Source organism: Fringilla coelebs (assembly GCF_963513975.1).
Source record: "Fringilla coelebs genome assembly, chromosome: 5".
NCBI lineage: Eukaryota > Metazoa > Chordata > Aves > Passeriformes > Fringillidae > Fringilla > Fringilla coelebs.
Genome location: NC_140033.1, coordinates 33255826 through 33268958, shown reverse-complemented (window position 1 = coordinate 33268958; position 13133 = coordinate 33255826). Strand labels below are relative to the sequence as shown.

General features: G+C 41.0%; 1 protein-coding gene across 4 annotated transcripts in view; it reads right to left on the bottom strand.

Annotated features, from left to right (window-relative positions):
• MSRB3 (methionine sulfoxide reductase B3) overlaps positions 1-13133 on the bottom strand; it is a gene marked incomplete at its 5' end in the record, with an annotated part of 79317 nt that overhangs the window by 60442 nt on the left and 5742 nt on the right. Inside the window, one exon of one of the 4 annotated variants that reach the window (XM_084205596.1) lies at positions 2883-2937. The exons of the other annotated variants lie outside the window; for them this stretch is intronic. Of the gene's footprint in view, positions 1-2882; positions 2938-13133 lie in introns of those variants that run through there. 4 annotated transcript variants of the gene reach the window in all.

The following is a 13133-nucleotide window of genomic DNA, read 5'->3' as shown; positions in this document are numbered from 1 at the left end:
GTCCCGCAGCCGGCACTGTCCCGCAGCCGGCACTGTCCCTCAGCAGGCAGTGCCCCGCAGCCGGCACTGTCCCGCAGCCGGCACTGTCCCGCAGCCGGCACTGTCCCGCAGCGGCCCGCGCCGGTGCCGCGCTCCGGCAGCAGCGGTGTCGAGCGCCCCCTGTCGGCCGGCAGCCCGCAGCGGCCCGCGCCGGTGGCGCCGCATGGCGGCCGCGGCCCAGGGCGCTCCTGCGAGGTGCTGCACTGACAGCCCAGACGGACACTACTTCCCTGCCCTCCTCCTCCTTCTCCCCGCCTCCTTCAACTGTAATTATTTTAAATTCCTGAGAATTATTAAATAGATCCTAGCCTTTTGAAAATGTCAAGTATGTCAGTGTTCACCAAAATGTTATTATTCACTCTCACGTATTCATAAAGACATGGAGGATATGCAAGTCCTGAGAGCCCAATAAACTATCACTTTTTTGCAGTTAATCTAATTTATTCTTTTATTGCTGATGTTTTGATTGCTATTTCTATTTACTCTTACATTATAGCAATGCCCACTAGTTCCAGTGGGAGGAGACCTCCTGGTGCCAGGTACTGTATGCACACAAACCCTGCTGCAGGAAGCTTACAGACCCCATAAGAACGGCTTGTGAAGAATCAGTAAAGGGAAGTGCAAAGTCAAACTCATTGCAATTAATGTGTTTGGTTTGGAGGTGCTTCACCCCACCTGCCAATTCCGCAGGAACAGAGAACAGATTTAGGGAGAATGACAGTAAGATTGTGACAGGTTTCTTCCCTCTGCTCTTTCTGTGGCACATGCAAAATTGGCCATAGCCTTTAGCAGGGTCAGGTGCCCTATTTATATCTCTGATTTACTTAAGAGAAACAGCCAGAGCATGACAAGAAACATAGGAAGAAGTCCTGAAAAGGGCAATGTCATTGGTGAAGTGTCTGGAGCACAAGTCTGATGAGGAGTGGCTGAGGAAGCTGGGGTTGGTTAACCTGGAGAAGAGGAGGCTCAGGAGTGATGTTATCAGTTCTTCAACTACCTGAAAGAAGGTTGTAGCCAGGTGAGGTTCAGCCTCTTCTCCCAGGCAACCAACAGTAGGATGACAGGACATAGTCTAAAGTTACATCAGGGGAGGTTTAGGTTGGGCATTAAGAAGACTTTTTTCACAGAAAAAGTGATTAGACATTGGAATGGGCTCCCCAACGAGGTGCCATGGTTTAGTTGACAAGGTGGTACTTGATCAAAAGCTGGACTCAATGATCTCAGAGGTTTTTTCCAACCTAAACGATTCTGTGAAAACACCATTCTGGGAATAGATGGCTGGTGTTTTAAACTCCCATGCTATACATGCCTAGCCCTCTATAAGTTAAGCAAAGGTGCTGGAGGTACCTGCCTGAGCCCCAAGGGACCCCATCTGTACTGGCACAGCACCCCACCTTGCCAGTGGCCAGATGGCCTGGAGACAGCAATGCTAACACAGCTGCCACATGCTTGAGCCACAATGAGTACTGCAGCACTGCACTTCCACCATACAGACTCATCACCCCCCCATATCTTTATTGCAGTACTGCAATATGCCATTTTCCTGTAAGGACAGATGCTACATGAAGAGGTCAGGACAGAATTCACAATTCAGGGAAGGGACTGATGCTTTAATATATAACTGCTGCAACACCCAGGACACAGTTATCCCTTGTGTCATCAGACCCCTTGGAGCTCCTTCACTGCACTTCACTCTTTAACAGAGTATAACATGGATCTTCCATCTGTTTGGCTCTCATAAGATGGACACCACGCTCAGCAATAACTTGCAAATCTTGTAAGTACCAATAATACAAATACAGCAGTAACTACGTCATTAGCTGGGTTTCAGAAGCGGTTTTCTAGGATATGCATTTTAACTCCAGTGAAGCATTCCTCTTAGGAGCATTATGTTGGCAAATATTAGGAACTACCAGCTTTCAAAAGCTTCTATATTGTCCATTGTGGACATTCAGAAAACATAAGTTTTGCCCTGAAATTATTAGCTATAAAGTAACATAGGTGGTCTGTCAAATTTGTCCTTCGGAAATTAAGAACTTTTTATGTACTCAGATTATGTTTTTTCAACCTCTGTCTGCAACTAGAAAAATTTCTTTGGGTGAAGGACAACTTGAGAGGTTAAATTCTGATATTACCACATCTTGTTTTTAAGAGCAGTAGGGGAAACATCAAGGCTCATAACACTACTGGTTTAAATTTTTCCATATTCAGTGTTATTCCTGATAACTCAGGTCCAGAATTCCTAAAATTACATGAGAATCCCAGCTCTCACAAGAAAAACCACGATGTTATAGCTCTTTACAAGTACATTTTTAAAAATCCACAAATTCTTAAGGGAAGGATCAGGACTTTTTTCTTGCCCCGATATTAAGATCTTAGTAGTGTGAAGTTTCTACTCTTTTCCAATTTCCCTTCCCCCAGCCCCAAGTCTCTGGCCTCATTTGGAGGGCAGGAAACAATTAAGAGATAGCCACACACTAGTCAGCCAGGCTCCCAGGCTCTTGTCAGGAATTCCTATGTCACTGGAAAAAGCAAAGAGCAAAAAAATTGCCACACTGAAGAAAGCCAAACAACTAGGAGTTAGAAAGAAGTAAAGGTCTGGGAGTCTACTGTACTCAAGTGTTAAATTAACAGTTTAATTTTTATCAGTATTTGTTTTGTAAAGAATTTTTAAGTCCAGCAATAGCTTTGAACAGTTGTTTTGCAAAGGGTTTACTTATTTATTTTGACACGAAGCAAACTATAATCAAATGTTTCTCTGACAAAACTGAGTGGATTATTTTGTATTTGTATATATGTTTATCCAGTTTTAACATCTTTTTTTAAATTTGGCTTTTGCTCACCTAAAGCTGCTGCCAGTCAGAGTCAGCAGACAGGACAGATCAACCCTCAGACACTGCAGAAACAAAAGGTGCAGCCTAAAGAGAGAACCACATGAACAAGTGCTTCAGTAGATCATGTCTTTCTGTGTCTAAACAATTATTTACTCCCTAGTCATTTTTCCTTAACACATTCTGTGCTAACACCAAAGACCTTGGCCTTTCCAGCTCTCTGCACTGCACTTGGTGCCTTTAAGAGACTTTCCTGTTTGCAGGTTTGATATGGTATGTGCTATGGTGTGGACAAAGGCAATGTTGAATAGCTTGGAAGAGATGTTCAATAAACCATCGTGAAGCTGCCAGCTCTGGCAGGAGACTGGAGTACAGGAAAACTTTACAGCAGGGTCCTGATGACTGCTGGTTATTTATCAGTGAATGAAGGAGGGAAGAGTTCCAGTTCCCACTCCAATTCAAGATGTCTAATCCTGAAACTAGAACCCTTTGCAGTGCACAAAGTATTTTCATGCTTGTATACCTGGGCTGTCCTAGCCTCCCAACAGCCTGAGAGAACGATGAGGAGGCAGCCTTCAGCCCTCAAAAAAACCACACATCCTGTGAATATGCATTTGTGCTTAAAATTATATTTTCAGACAACTGCATGTTTCAATGCACCATACTGTATTTGACACATTTGGCAAAAAGCAGTAAAGGTAATTGACAAAAGCCTGGGAAAGGATAATTTAGATTAGATATTAGGAAGAAATCATTCACTATGAGAGTAGTGAGACACTGGAACAGGTTGCCCAGAGAAGTGTCAAGGCCAGGTTGAATAGGGCTCTGAACAGCCTGGTCTAGTGAAATGTGTCCCTGCACACAACAGGGGTTTTGGAACCAGATGATCTTTAAGCTCCCTTCCAACCCAAACCATTCTGTGATTCTATGAAATTTACCTTTAAAGAAAGATTTTAGGCTCTGGATTTTTATGTGCATTTATATCTACTCATAATGCAAACTAGAGGTCTTCAAAAGTTTGTGATTTGCTATTTGCTGTTAAAATACCTTGCAAAAGCTCACTGTCTGATGAGAATAAAACACTTTAATCATTAACAGCTAGGATAACAATAAAGGCAATTATAAATTTAAGCTTCTCAAAGATTAATTGAAGAGGAATAAAGCATTCTAAATGAAATTAATTGCATTAACCTTACAGGTCTACAGAAGTACTGTAGCATATAACTTGCATGCTTGTCGGCATATATTGCCCCCCATACAATATTAGCTTCTCAATTACAGCCTCAGAAATCTGAAGTATTAGACCTGAATTCCCAATTTACTTTTAAGACTCTCAGTTAAAGCATGTTCCCCTTAGCTGCTTGTGCTGGAATGTACAAACCAAATGGCAATCCTGTCCTCTTTTAGAAAGTTTAAATGTGCCCTGATAAAAGAGGTAATTACTGCCATACCTTGTAATATTTGAATGGAACACCAGGAAATGTCAAGGTTTAAACTTGAAGTTAGTACTGCCATTAGAAAGAAGCCTAAGCAGTGAAGTTCAAAACCTTTTTGTTTTCTTGAATTTTACATATTCTCTTATACTGGATTTTGTTCTTAAACCCTTCCCAGAGGAACTGAAACTCCAGCCTAAAAAACCTTCCTGCAAAATGCATATAAGACATTTCCAAGTACCAGTTTGGCCCACATATGCTTTAGGATACTGTCCAGGTGTTTTAATGCCCTTACTTATAGGAAGGATCATTTGCAAAGCAACCAGACAAGTCACTAACTGGAGGCTATTTAGTGTTTCATAACCTGAACTGTAGCAGTTGTTCCTGCACCTGCAGAGCCAGCAGGGCTGGAGGTAGTAGACACCTGCCTGGGCACAATAAGCATGGCACACACCACGGCTGCTCAAGCTCGAGGCGTGCACAGGGCCCTCCCCAGTCCCATGGCTTCCTCAGCTTCCTCACGGTGCCCACCGGCCAGTCCTCCTTCTCCTGTGAAATGGGTTATATATAGTTATATATTCCTTCTTCTGTGAAATGGCTTATATATAGTTATATATATATATAGTCCAGTCAATGGACACTCCTGACGTATCCTTTTCATGTTCTAGCTGGGAAGCTTCAGCAGCTTCTCTTAATGGTGGAAGTAGGGAAGGAAGAAGAAAAGACTAAAGGCTGAGATCAGTAAAAAACCAGAGGTAGGGCAGAAAAAGAAAATGAGCAGAAATACTCATCTGCTCACACTGAGTCCCACTCTGTGATACACAATTGACAGGCATTGCCTTATGGACTAATGCCCGCCATACTTTATCCTCAGGATGCGTAAATGTTCCTACTGAGGTGAATCAGGGATATTTTTAGGGGTTCAGCCTTTAGTCTGAGCTTTATTACCCAGACTTCAGTCCTCCATGTAAGAGAGATAAGATTCCCACAACAGATTTTAGATTATCATACAGCCTAAAATTATTATCTTTCCAATAAAATAATAATGAAAAATCTTGGAAAACAAATTAGATTCTGAAATCTCTGCACACAATTCAGCATAATCTCCCTGATTCTAACTGCTGACAAAAAGATATGCTATGTGAGGGGGCACCATATATCTGTTTCCATTTTATTAAATGGTTCTCCAGAATAGAAAAATTATTTATAAAATAAAAACACTACATCTGAGCAGAAAACAAAGACATATATTTAATTTTCCTCTAATTACCAACTTGAGCTAGCACTCCCTCTAGCAATAGCTGCCTAAAATGGAAAGCTCACTGTCTCTCACAGGAATAACTCTTTCTGTATGCTGTACTGGCCACTGCATTGTTCCCCTCTCCCACAAGCAAAAAACCAGCTCAGCAACAACGAGGCTGGTGTGACTAAAGCCCTAGGGCGTGCCCAGGGGCCATATTTAAAGAGCCTGAGAAGTGAGAAGATAATCAAAACAGATGAGTTTTTGAAGGCTGTACCCTCTGAAAAAGCAACAAGGAAAGACATATGAATGCCTCCCTGTTCAGCAGCTGGATCCCATGGACAAGAAAACTGCAGGCTTGATTTCTCCTTATTTTACTACTAACATTTACACGCAGCAGAGTGATACTCATCCCCTCCAAACAACCAAAAGATGTGGCCTGTTGGGATGTGGAGGACATCCATGCTACGCTGAGTACAAGCAGAGGAGGGAGGCAATTGTTTCTGCTTTAAGTAATAGAGAAGAAGGTCCTTGCTCAAGGAACTCTCTTGGTCCTTAGGGAGGGTAGTAAAATGGAAGGAGATTTCATTAACCTAGAGACAAGACAGCACAGGCCTTGTGAACAACAGATGAAATGGGAAAAGTGAAACTGCAAAGAGACACAAAAAAGCAGCGACCCCAAAGAAGGGAAGAAACAAGACAAGTAAGGAGTCCCCAAGCCTGGGATGAAAGAGAATTCTTGGCTAAGGCAGAAACCAGTGAGTCTCTCAGTCTTGCTAGTGTTCATACATCTGTCATATGCAGATTGTTTCCCAATAGTTAGGACTGGCAATACTTCCCAAAGGAAAGTAAATACAGGTCAATTGGGATTCCCCTCCACTCCTGCTCCTCCCGGATCTGATGCACTAAAGTAGTGCTGAGCTGCACTTTCGTTTTCCCTGACTTGGTAGCCTGCCAACATACAACACATTCCTTTTATGGCAGTGAGTTTATAACACAGCAGTTGTAAACTATTCTTAAATGGGTCTTTTCTGAGAATCATGATCCTTTCAGTATCTTGAAAAATTTCTACTTTTTTCTATTCCAAGCAGTCCTCTCCAGCACAGTGGTAAAGATGCAATTGCTTCTGGTCCTCAGATGATGAGATACAAGTGTTCTGGAAATAACCTTTTAATTGAACAATTCCCACTGGCAAACCCGAAAGCATTTTGTGTTGCACACCAATAAAGGATTCATTCTCAATACTAAAAGAAAAAAAAAATTAAAAACTTCTGGGTACTGCTGTGAATAGAACTATGTAAGGGCTACCCTAGCACTTGAAGACATGAAATCCATTTTGTTACCAGGTTGGTTTGATTAGGTACGTCTCCCCCTCCACCATTATTTGTATTGTCAGGCTTACTCATACAGCAGAGATAACAAACTTTCTATTCTATTTTTAATTTTGGGACAAATCCCATGCATCATGTTAAATACAACTTCCTTTTATAGCAATGAACAGGAGCCCTTCAAGAGAAATTTCTATTCTGCTTTTCTGAAACACCTTTGTACTAGCTTTTACTTTTCAATTTAAAAAAAAAAGGCTAATTTGGAAGACTAAACAAATACAACATTTGGAATTGGCATTCTTTTAAATTGTGTTACACATTACTCTTTAACTCAGCAGACTTTTTCCTCACCTTACAAAGATTATTTGCCTCGGTAACAATACACAATAGATACATGACATGAGCAGTTTCTCTTAGGTAGAATATCCCATAAATGAAGCACAGAGAAAGCCTGCAGCTAGCTGGTATGACTTAAGCAGATTTCAGACCAACACGAGAGAACAGTACACTTTTGAAAAGAGCACGGTCTCCCTCGTTCCACAGTCAGATGCGTGCAAACCAGCCCTGCAGGGGTTTGTTTGTCCGCTGAGCGTGCGCTCCCGACCCGCACGGCGCACACAGGCTGCGGGAGGCGGGACGGGAGCTGCCGCTTCTGCTGCGCACGGGAGCCGAATTCTCTAACATCACCCACCACGTACATTTGGCGACTGTCTTTTATGAGGCACTGTAACGAAATGTACAAATGACACTTGCTAGTCCACTGAAGGAGACAAAGTCCCTGAACACATCAGCGCCGGGAGAGTTGTGATTCCAGGCATGGTTTTGCCCTCCAGTTTAATGATTTCTCAGAGTAAAATCAGTACCAGGGAATAAAAACTCCCAACACTCCCTGCCACAGCAGGAAACTAAGGCATTCTCAATGGATGCCACGGAGCTATTACAGTGTATATAGGAAATTAACAACAATCAGTAGGTCTATTGCCAGCAGATTTTTGAGATATTTAAAACTCTTTTAATTGAAAAAGTAGTTAGTGCTAATATGCTGCATGTGTTAATGCTACATGTGCATATATGCACATGATGTGCTTATAGGTGCCATGCACCCTGCTAAAAAAATAAAGTTTCAGTGCAAAAGACACATTTGTCTTGTTTGTGTTATTTCATTCATTTTGCATTCTTCAGCACAGGCCACTTGAAAGCTGAATTATCTCCCTGTATTTGTATATTTCCTACTTGAGAAAATATAATTTTTATATCAGACTCTGAACCAGATTTGAGTATCTTGTATTTTAGGTAAAGGGTTTGTAAAATTTAGTTATGATCTCTCTGTCAGATAGTATAACTTCATCTCAGAGCAATTCAGGTGGTGGTTTCTTTTTTTATCGTCCCAGCTGCTAGAACAGCACTTCGCGTTAAATTCATCATAGCTGCCAATCTCTCCCCAGCAGTCTCCCTTACATGGAAATTTTCCACGTGGCTTTCTGTACAAACCAATACCGCTCCTCACCACCGAGCGGTGCCAGCTCCCTTTGATACAATCACACGCAGCACAGCCCCGTGAGTTGTCCTTCAAACAGCACACACAGGTCTATGCACATGTCAACAGAACAAAAGCATCCTTTAAAAATGTATCTTTGATCACACAGATTGTGTCACGATGGCATGCAGAGCAGCCTTATGAATATACAAGAAAAACTCAGCCTTTCATCCAAAAATATTTTTTAAAAATAATAGCATATAGAAGGTCTGACATTGCACAAATGAAAACAAAAACATAACCAAAAAAAAAAACAAACATAAAAGAATGCCTTACACACTGCAATAGGAACATTTCTCATCCAAAATTCAAAGAACTTTTATGCAGCTGAAAAAACCCTCAAATATCCAATACATAACAAAATAAAATACCATCAAGTAAACAGAAACTCCTAAGTCTTCACTTGTCAAAATTGTACTTTTATTTTTATGAATAGCACTTGGAAGACACCACAGCAAGTAAGGAAAGAGTACAACTTAAGCTTTGAGCGAATACTGAGTGTCAATCACTGAAAAGTGAGAGAGCAAGGAAAACTATTTCTGTCCTAACAGCAAAAATTTTGATTCAAATATTAAGACCACTTGATTTTAAGCCACTACCCAAATTTTCTGCCATTTAATAAGCAGGATTATATGTACATCTACCTGTATGTAGGTAATTTCAGGGATAAAAACATTTATTCAAGACTCTCCTTCTTACAAAAGAAAATATCGTAGAGCCATAGAATCACAGAAGAGGTTGGGTTGGAAGGGAGTTTAAGATCATCTGGTTCCAGCTCCTCTGCCATGGACAGGGCCACCTTCCACTAGATCAGGTTTCTCAAAAGCCCATCCAGCCTGGCCTTGAACACTGCCAGGGTTGGGGCATCCACAGCTTCTCTGGGCAACCAGTTCCAGTCCCTCACCACCCTCACAGCCAAGAATTTCTCTCTAATATCTAATCTAAACCTATTCCCAGTTTAAAGCCATTCCCCCTTGTTCTGTCACTCCAGGGCCCTGTAACAAGTTCCTCTCCAGCTCTCTCGTAGCCCATCAGGTACTGGAAAGGGCTTTAAGGTCTCTCCAGAGCCTTTTCTTCTCCAAGCTGAACAAACGCAGCTCTCTCAGCCTGTCCTCATAGAAGAGGTGCTCCAGCCTCTGAATAGCTTCCAAAGACAGACTTTTTCAATGAAAAATATTACGTGGAATCTGTGACCTGAACTGTGTTTTTCATTCCAGTGCAGTTTAAAAATACACAAACAGAGCATTTTATTTTTTAATTAGCCAAATGTATTTACACTGCCTGTGCAGCACAAGGATCTGCACCTTTAGGCATCCTAAAGCTGTTTTTCAAATCTGGAACAAAAGAAGCATTAATTCTAGCAAAACCTGCTTAAATTATTTCCCTTCTCTTCAATCCTCTTTGAAGTGTCTAAAACATGAAGGTGTCTCTTTCACCTCTTTTAATTGATTGAAAATATTTATTAAACTTTACATTTTTGTCAATCCACATTTCCCAGCCCTAAATGCATTCAAAAGGCAAAAATACTCATCCTATACCCCTCCAGCTGAACTTGCAATAACCATGCAAAACCTTTTCTGCAGAGCAAAAAGCACTTACCTTTGGGGAAAAAAAAACCATAAATATTTTCTCCTGCTCTGTTAAAGCAGACTTACAGCAGTGCCAGGCCTGGCAGCAGCCACACAGGCATGTGCGGAGACCCCCCAGGCAGCGCTGGTGCAGCTGGGGTGGCAGAGGGCAACAATGCAGCCACCAACTCCGTTCTCCTCTTCCCTCAACCTTCGGCTACTTTCAAGGCTTTGTAATTTAGCTTTCCTTTGGATCAATATTCTAAGATAAATGTTGACGTTTTCTTTGCATAATCTATCCCTAAGAGTGACATCTGTTCCACTTCCATCAGCAGAGGCAGCAGCAGGCACCTCCAGGCAGCCCCTCCGCCACAGCCAGCTGTCAGGAACTTCATTAAGCATTGCCCCAAAATGCGGTTTGTTTCTGTCCTATTTGGACTCGTGCTCCAAAAAAAGAAAATCCTGCACTTAAATCATCAGAGCCCCTGTTTCCCATATTGGTCTTGATATTTTACATCACTCTGAGTCATTAGAAATCCTCAGCAACTCAGCCTCCGACACCAGGACAGGGCCCTTTTCCTGCAGCTCACTTCAGCACATCTCAGTGAGAGCCTTCAGCATCCCCAGTCAGGATAAAACAATGAAGGACATGCCAGATCTATGTCCACCTGAAGTATTTTTGAAATTCTAATTACTGATTAGAATTCTGATACATTTGCTCAATATGTTATTTTTAGAGCCTTGGTATGTATGTACAGAAAAATTCACATTCTCATACAGTTATCTATATGTTTGAATTTTGTGTAGTGAAGCAAATTTTCTTATTTGCTCAGTGAAGCAAATAAGAAAATTAATAAACCATAACCTATAATCAGTTAAACCCATCTGCTAATTTCACACTTTGTAATCCAATACAAAGAAAATAAAACCAACACATCAGATTATCAGGTTGGAAATAGGACTGTTTAAGAAACAGCAGAGGCAATTGCCTGAAGTAGTTGCAGTGACTACTTTGAAACTTCAAATCCATTGTGCAGACCTTGCTCTGCACAAAAATTGTCACTGGAGCTGCCAAAGCTACTTTTTTTCTTTCTTTTTTTCTACTTTTTTTTTTTTTCAAGAGAAATCTTTATCAAAGTCTAACAAGCTTTCCATCTCAGGCTTAGGAACTGCACCATAGGTGCTTTAGCTGCATAAATATGAGACTATCAGAAATTAGGCAGACTAATGTTGATCACTATATTCCAGGATGATGGAGCGGTCCTGTGTGCCTGAAACCTTTCCCTGAGGTTGCTCTTTCTGTTCTGACAGATTAAGAAATTTATCCTAAGCATTTCCAAAACAAGGAAGGGAAATTGTTCAGAAAAGAGCATGTACCTTGGAGGATTTTTGAAAGGATTTTGCCTTTACAAAATCTCGTGAGGATGTGAGGAATATCCATTTTTTAAAAGGAAGAAAAGACTGACTAGTGAATTACATGGCCATAAATCTATCTTCAACACACAGAAAGCTTTTGAAACAAAACATTAAAGAATCTATAAACAGGCAATGAAAATTAGAAAGCAGTAAGCCACCATGGTTGCCAAAATCTAACCCCATAACTAACATACTTTCTTTCTTTCCTTGTACTCTACAGGCAGAAGGAAAGCAGCAAATCAAACAGACCTCAAATGTAAAATACTTTTAGACAAAGCAAACTGGAAAAGCAATTTTCTTTTGGATCAAGGTCCTATATCACAGGTGCAGAGCTGCTTGAATAAACACAGTCATTCAGTGCTTCTCCTACAGACCAGGGCCAAAACCCAGCAAGTAGTCCTACTAAAACTGCAGAGACACCAACCTGCAAGGAGTGTGAAACACCCTGAAGAGCTGAGCAGAACTCAAGATGGCCTTAATAGATTGGAGAAACGGTCAAAAACCAGCAAGATAAAATTCACTACAGCCAAGTACAAAGAATCACATTTGGACTTTAAAAGAAATCTTTAAATGCACAAAATAATCAAAAGTAAGAATGCCAGACTAGCAGCAGCACAGCAGAAAAGGATGTCAAAGTTACAGTGACAATAGATTGAGCCAACAGTGCGAAACTTTAAAAAAGAAAAAAAAGGAGGGAGATAATGATCTGGAGTTTATTAAAAAAGAGAAACATAATACATAACAGGAGAGACTGGGGAGGAAGTCTGGTCTACTCAGTAGCAGTGAGTATGAATATCAGTTGGAATATGCTTCTGGTTTGGGGTGTAGGGCAGAAACAGTTGAGAAAAGCCCAGAGGAGAAGTAAAAACAAAGAGAGTGGTTCAGAAAGCCAAATCCCTGCAAAAACTTTTAAGCACTTGGCTTGTTTAGTCTACAAGAGTGATTGTGGAAATGGGATAATGCTCTGAAAATCTTCCTCTCGTCTTAAATGGCATTACATCACTCAGCTATTACACTGTCTTTATTACTGCCACAGTTATTACTTGACTGTCATTAGAGCAAAATGTACTGGTCTGTAATTCATATGTAACTGAGCAACAAAAAAGTCTTGTTTTTCCCCAGACAGCTACCGTATTTCACATTTTAAGACTTCATGAGAAGAGCCTAGAGTCTTACAAAATATCTATTGTAATCCTTCCCAGCATGGTTCAACAACTGCTAGAATAAATTGGTACAAACCAACCCTCTCAAGTTCAGAGGTGACTAGCAAAGCTGCCTTGTGTTTTTGGATGAGGGATGCCAGGTAGCAGTTTAGATACCAGGAGCATATGGTGAGTCCTTTCCCCAGTGGCCCACTAATTTGCTGCAAGATTTGTCCCTTTCATGAGCTTGCTTTTAAGTAAAAGCAGGAGTACACAGAACAAGCATGTACACAGACAATTTGGTTTCTCCTTCAATGAAAAGAGATGTTAAGAGATGTGCTGTCCACACAGTGTATTTTTCCACCATGTACACACAAGATCTGATGAAGCACTGATTTTAATTCTGAAAAAAAAAAGAAAAAATGAAGATAGAGTCTAAAAGTACATAGCAGTTAAATATTAAGACTTTGATCAACAGGGCTGATTTTACTTTTCTGCAGCCATTCAAAAGCAGAGGTGATAATGCTATAGAAAACCCAAATAATTTTATTTGCAGAGTTCCTGAATTTGCATCTCAGGGCTGTAACTTCACACAGTTG